A 6,000-nucleotide genomic window follows, 5' to 3' on the forward strand; every position below is an offset into this window, starting at 1 on the left:
CTCCACCTATATTTTGAATTTAAACAGCACCAGATACCTACGTATGGTCAAATAAACCTCGTAATAATATGTATTTTATACGGACATATGTATACTAGTATGAAGACTGGTTTATGGCTGATAATTATGTCTTTTATTAATCGATTGACCCGTCAATGAAAGTGAAAATGTGTAAAGTTTAACGTCTATAACGCAGCTGTTAAAAACGAGCTTTGATAACCTTGAGAATACGTTATTTAAATTTATTCGATCATCTAATATATATTTATGACACTATAACACATACGTACATTAACATAATAGGATGATGCATAGGATGCTGCATTTGAACAATTTAGCGACAATTTTTTAACGTTTACATATCCGCGCGGTGACGAAATATATGACATTAAGGCGGGATAATCAATACCTCGCAACTTAATTTTTTTTATGGCTTTACTCGCGATAAAATAAATCATTAAGCGATCGGCTGCGCTGAGAGCCGGTCGCCACTTGAAGACCGATTTTTGTTAAGAATATGTATTGGATTTAGTTTGTTTTTTAGAATATATATTAAAATGTTTTTTATATACTATTTTAAACTCCTTATCTTTCAATAGCTTTTTTCTTTTCAAAACTATATATTTAGTATTTCGAATTGTTTTTCAATTTGAAAACGGTGTTGCTTGTGTCGGGTTGTGGTCCCGTGGTTAGTGTCACGGACTCTTTAGTCAGAGTTTCTAGGTTTAAACCCTCTCTACCACAAATTGATACCTATTTCTAATAATGAGCCGCTTAGGCTCACAGAAATAGTATGAAATTGAAATATTTGTGTAAATAATAAAAACATAAGTATTTCTCTTTTTTAATAAAAAAAATATATAAAACCAGTTACGTCAAGTGTTACCTGGATTTAAAGAAGTTTTTCTTCGAAAAAATAAAAGGTTTTGAAAAAAAGAGTACTAAATTGAAATGTAAAAGGTTGAAAATATTATAAAAAATATTTATTTGCCAAATTCCAACATATATTTTTTTAATGTGCGCAGATAACACACGTGGCTTTTCCCGCAGCCGGTCCCGTACTGACTTTGTATATTTGAGAATACACCCTTAACAGTAACATATACAAGTTCAAGAAGAAACAATAAAAAATACAACAATTTAACCTATTATCACAAAAATGTCTCTCTTTCTAGAAACAAAACTTATTTGTTGACACCTATTTATGAACTTATTAAATAAATTATAGCAATACTTCTCTTTCAAACAGTTCAATTTTGAAATATACATAATATTTGTAGGTATTTTAATAAAAAATATTTGTGTCAGTTAATCATATAAGGAAAATCTACTCATCGCCTAGATATGATAATTAAGCAATTATCATAAATTAAATATTGATTTGTGTCTTCCATTTTGCTACTTATAATAAAATAAAAGTGACTAGCGCTTTGACTAAACGGATAAACGATCGCATTGCGACACAGAAGTTGTGGGTTCAGTTCGAATCGAAGGCTAAAAATGCTTTTTCTTGCATGTTGCCGAATCGCAGTGGGTTTATAGATAAGTTTCGATAAAATATAACCTATTGCAGAAGTTTTGTAAAAATATTTAAAGGAAATTTATAATCCATTCGGGAGTCACTTTGTGGTAATATCTATCAATTTTTTAATTACACACCAAGTGATGCGGAGTGCATCTTAACACGTATCAATACATTTTATGAAATAGTGGTATTTATCAACTAAAACTTAATTTAAAAATTGATTTTTATTACTTTATGAAAACAAAAACTTTGTTTTTAACCACTTTTATTTTTATGCTTTTTTCCAATTGGTTTTTAAAAGACCCTTGTCAACTTCAGAGATGGATGTGTAGTAAACTTAAAACAGTGAAATATTCACTCACCTAACTGTGAATATTTCACAGGATTAAGTTGAGTATATATCCATCCCTGAAGATGAGAAGGTTCTTGTCAAAACCGGTTGGACCAAAGTACTAAAGAACAAAGTACCAAAGTGATTAAAAACAATGTTTTAGTCTTATTAGATATGAATAGAACATGTTTGTCACGCAGTTTAACAAGTGATCACATAAACCAGCCAACGACAGGTAAGCCTTGTAAAAATTTTAACATATTTAATATTCCCGTTGTAATTAATTTCTTCAATTATATTATTTATTTTAAATTCGTAAAGTTTATATCCGCTTTCGCATTTGTCTAGTAGTTACTGTATTTGGCTACCATACATGAAGTACCGGGTTCTATTTGTAGAAAGCTAAAATAAATAGTTGTTTTTTTTTATTCTACATATGTCTATTACTAGTATTTGATATCATACTAGACTATGCTTTAAACACAAGTTTTTACATAGCCTTCATGAGATAAATGATCATGTTTACACTACTTCGATTCAATGCAACACCCTATGCACAGATGGTGTGGATAAAGGGTCAGAAGAAGAGATAAAAGAATATCGATGGTCTAGTGACATTTTTAAAATTTAAATACTTTTGATTTGCTTACACAACGAGTGACACAACTCATCGGCAGTCAAAAAAGTAATCACTGCTGAAAAAAAACTCGCTTTGTTCATTTACATATGGTATTATTTCATCAAATATTAACATATTGAATCTAACACTTTCAGTTTTTATTTGCTGATGCAAATTAATGTATTTGTTTCAACAAATATGCGTCATCATCTGTGCATTTTTTTTGGTATCAACCCGCCATTTTATATATTTTTTCGTTTTTAGGTATAAAAACGAACTTATAATAATATGGATCAAGAAATGTGGCGCCGTTTTCGTGAAAATTCACCCCAAAGGTGGTTAAAGATTTACAATTATTTAAATATTTAAAACGACATTCGTAAATAATTGTTTTTCGCGCGAATACATATCGCTCACTCCTTTTGAACAATCCTTTCGCTCAATCCTTTAAAGTTTAAAAATATAATACAATGTATTAAAATGAATATCAAGCCACTTATTGAAGTTTTTACTGTGCAACAGATTTTTTAAGGTAAAACCTGAATGTTTTTCGTCTATTTGAAAAATATTTAGTATATTTAAAAAAAAATAAAGAAAACCGTTTCTTCAAAATGCAAAAACAACACTTTCTTCCCTGTAGTGGATAAATATTAAGTTATAGATATGCCCCATTTGCTAGGATATAGTTTTTTCATAAAGTGACTGTTGTATAAATCATCTTACGACCTTTTTTCCATTTAAAGCTAAATTAAATTCTTTTATTTACTGATTGAATTTTTATCCAAATTTAAAGGTGATATATGGAGGCCTCAGAGGTTCATAGGGCATGTACATTAGATAACCAATAATGAAAAAAACATGACATTTTATAATGATTTAAAGAAATAACAATAATAAAAAAATTGGCAAATATTTTTAACTTTTTTAAACTGGTTCCAAAACTCAAATATTTCCTTACAAACCTCAGACCCGGCTCGCATTGGTGATCAGACCGCAGCGACCACTAAGGTTTTTAGTGACTTACTCACTTACCGTCGAGCATAATATTTACTTAATCATATTTTCCTCTTATAAAATGTATGTTAAAAAAAGTTTTCTTAGTATTGACACTTAATGCGATTATTTTGTAGAGATAAGTTTAAAATAATTTGAATTTGAAGCGGTCGAGAGACAATCTCTTGAAATGCAAACTGTGCGCATACCCTTACACGTTGACTCCGTTTAATTGCGATGTTTTTAGGTCCAGTATTCAATAGCCCGCAACTTAATTTTCTTCAAACCCAAGTAACATTTAACGTAATTGATTTTTTACATAAAACACCGTTTTTGTATTGAAAAAACAAGTAAAAAAAAAAAAAAAAAAAAATATATATATATATATATATATATTGTATATATATATATATATATATATATATATATATATATATATATATATATATATATATATATATATATATATATATATATATATATATATATATATATATATATATATATATATATATATATATATATATATATATATATATATATATATATATATATATATATATATATATATATATATATATATATATATATATATATATATACATATATATACATATATATATAAATATATAAATATATATTATGAGTTCGAAAGGTAAGTAGTTTAAAAATTATATCTAAATATTTTTCCAATATATATTATAAAAAGCATGGTCGTTGAGAGATGTGAACGTTTACTGAATTATATGATTGCGAATAAGGCCTTAATGGCTTTTTCGTCCTATTACCTAAAAGAAGTCGCACACATTACACAAGTATGTAAGGTACGGTAATGCTACCTCGGGTGCCATGATTATTGTTGCTATTTTCCTTTTCCTGTACATGCTTTTGCTCCTCCATTTCCTTTAACGTGGAGCAGTAATATTCAATATGACGTCGTTCACTCTAGTTCACACTAGATCCGAAAATTAAGAGGGAAGGGCATATTAGTGAGATTTTTTTATAATCAACGATTATGTTAACTCTAGGTTGATCAGTTTTGAAGTTTTATGGACCATAAGGTGCATATAATTTTATTCTGTTATTTTTAATACGTAATATTTATATTTAAAAACCAATAATGTAAACCTCCTTTTTTACGACACAGTCAATATTACATATTTATGTGGACTAACATCGTGTGACAATTTTTTTTTAAGAATTTTCGTTACAAGATAAATTTACAATTTAGTAAATTATTTCATGTAATGTTAATAAAAAAAAAAAAAAAAAAAAAAAATTAAAAATCATCACCACCTCAATAAATAAATAATTATATTCGGTTTATAGTAACAATTTAATATGTGAATTTTTTTTTGCAATATTTTATATAAAAGTGAAAATAAACGGAAGAACCTTTCATTAATTGATTCGGCAGTAACTTTGTGGTAAAATCTATCAATTTTTAATTTAAGTTTAACTTAGTAAATACAATTATTTCTTAAAATCTATTGTGACACATGTTTCGATGCATTTTACATCATTTTTAAACACAGAAAATTACAGAAAACGCATTTTCTAATTACGGTGTTTGAAAATGATACGGAATGCATCGAAACAAGTGTCACTATGGATTTTAAGAAAAAGTGGCATTTACTATGTAAAACTTAAATAAATAAAAAAAAAACATTTTAATTATTTACTGTCTAATGGAAAATAAATAAAATAAATGCACAACATTAATATTATTAAAAAAATATATATTTACCTTATTTTCCAATTTTGATTTAAAACTTCTGTGCATCTGAAAATACTTTTTTATTTTATTTTTTAATTCTAATTCACAATGCACCATTCACATTCACTGGAAAATAATATCCTAATACAGTATTACTAATTTAAAATCGATTTATGTTTTATAACTTATTAATAAATTAAAAGACAATTAAATAATAAATCTATAAAAATGTAACCTAACAAGTTGTTAAAAAAAAGAACTTAGGTAGGTAGGTACTGATATTTATTTATATTTATATTTTTCTTTATGAAAATCAAATGTCACTGGCCGCTAGTAATTTAAATGGCAAGGACATTCTAAAATATTTAAAATAAATTATAAAATGAAATCTATAAAATTTATTTCACGATCAAGGAATATTTGCCTTAAATTAGTGTGATTTATTTAGTAATTAGCGTTTTTTTTACTGTGTTAAAATGTTATATAAATTATTGATAATCTATTCAAACAAAAATCGATTTCGTTTTCGTAGTTTTCGAACGAACGTTTTCAAGCGTTGCAGCGACGCGACCGACCGCGCAAGATTCCCGCCAATTACTGCACGAACTACGAACTGACATTTCCTAGCCGTTTGCCGCCAAACGGAATCCGATACTTCGGAGAGGTAACGCGACGATACCATAATACTGTAATATGCCCTCTTATCTGTTTATGCAGGCGGTAGGAGTATTTAACAAAGATCAATTTACGTAATCCCTTGAAGGGAATTATCTCACATTGGATCCGGCCCGAGCCCAGATAACTTAGCGGGTCAT

At 27.7% G+C, this 6,000-nt stretch overlaps 1 protein-coding gene across 7 annotated transcripts in view; it reads right to left on the minus strand.

Moving 5' to 3' along the window:
* Positions 1 to 5,784, minus strand: part of LOC148304489 (uncharacterized) — a 64,904-nt gene extending 59,120 nt beyond the window's left edge. The window contains exons 1-2 of one of the 7 annotated variants that reach the window (XM_088268214.1): positions 5,731 to 5,784; positions 5,216 to 5,311 (exon numbers count right to left, since the gene is read on the minus strand). The gene's annotated coding sequence lies outside the window, so the exon portion shown is untranslated. Of the gene's footprint in view, positions 1 to 5,215; positions 5,406 to 5,652 lie in introns of all 7 variants that reach the window. The other 6 variants (XM_088268219.1, XM_088268215.1, XM_088268213.1 and 3 more) reach the window with 6 other exon arrangements.
* Positions 5,785 to 6,000: the final 216 nt, after the last annotated feature.

This window comes from Brachycentrus maculatus, unplaced genomic scaffold (assembly GCF_059751285.1).
Source record: "Brachycentrus maculatus isolate JH-2025_06_01 unplaced genomic scaffold, ASM5975128v1 h1tg000315l, whole genome shotgun sequence".
Taxonomy (NCBI): Eukaryota; Metazoa; Arthropoda; class Insecta; order Trichoptera; family Brachycentridae; genus Brachycentrus; species Brachycentrus maculatus.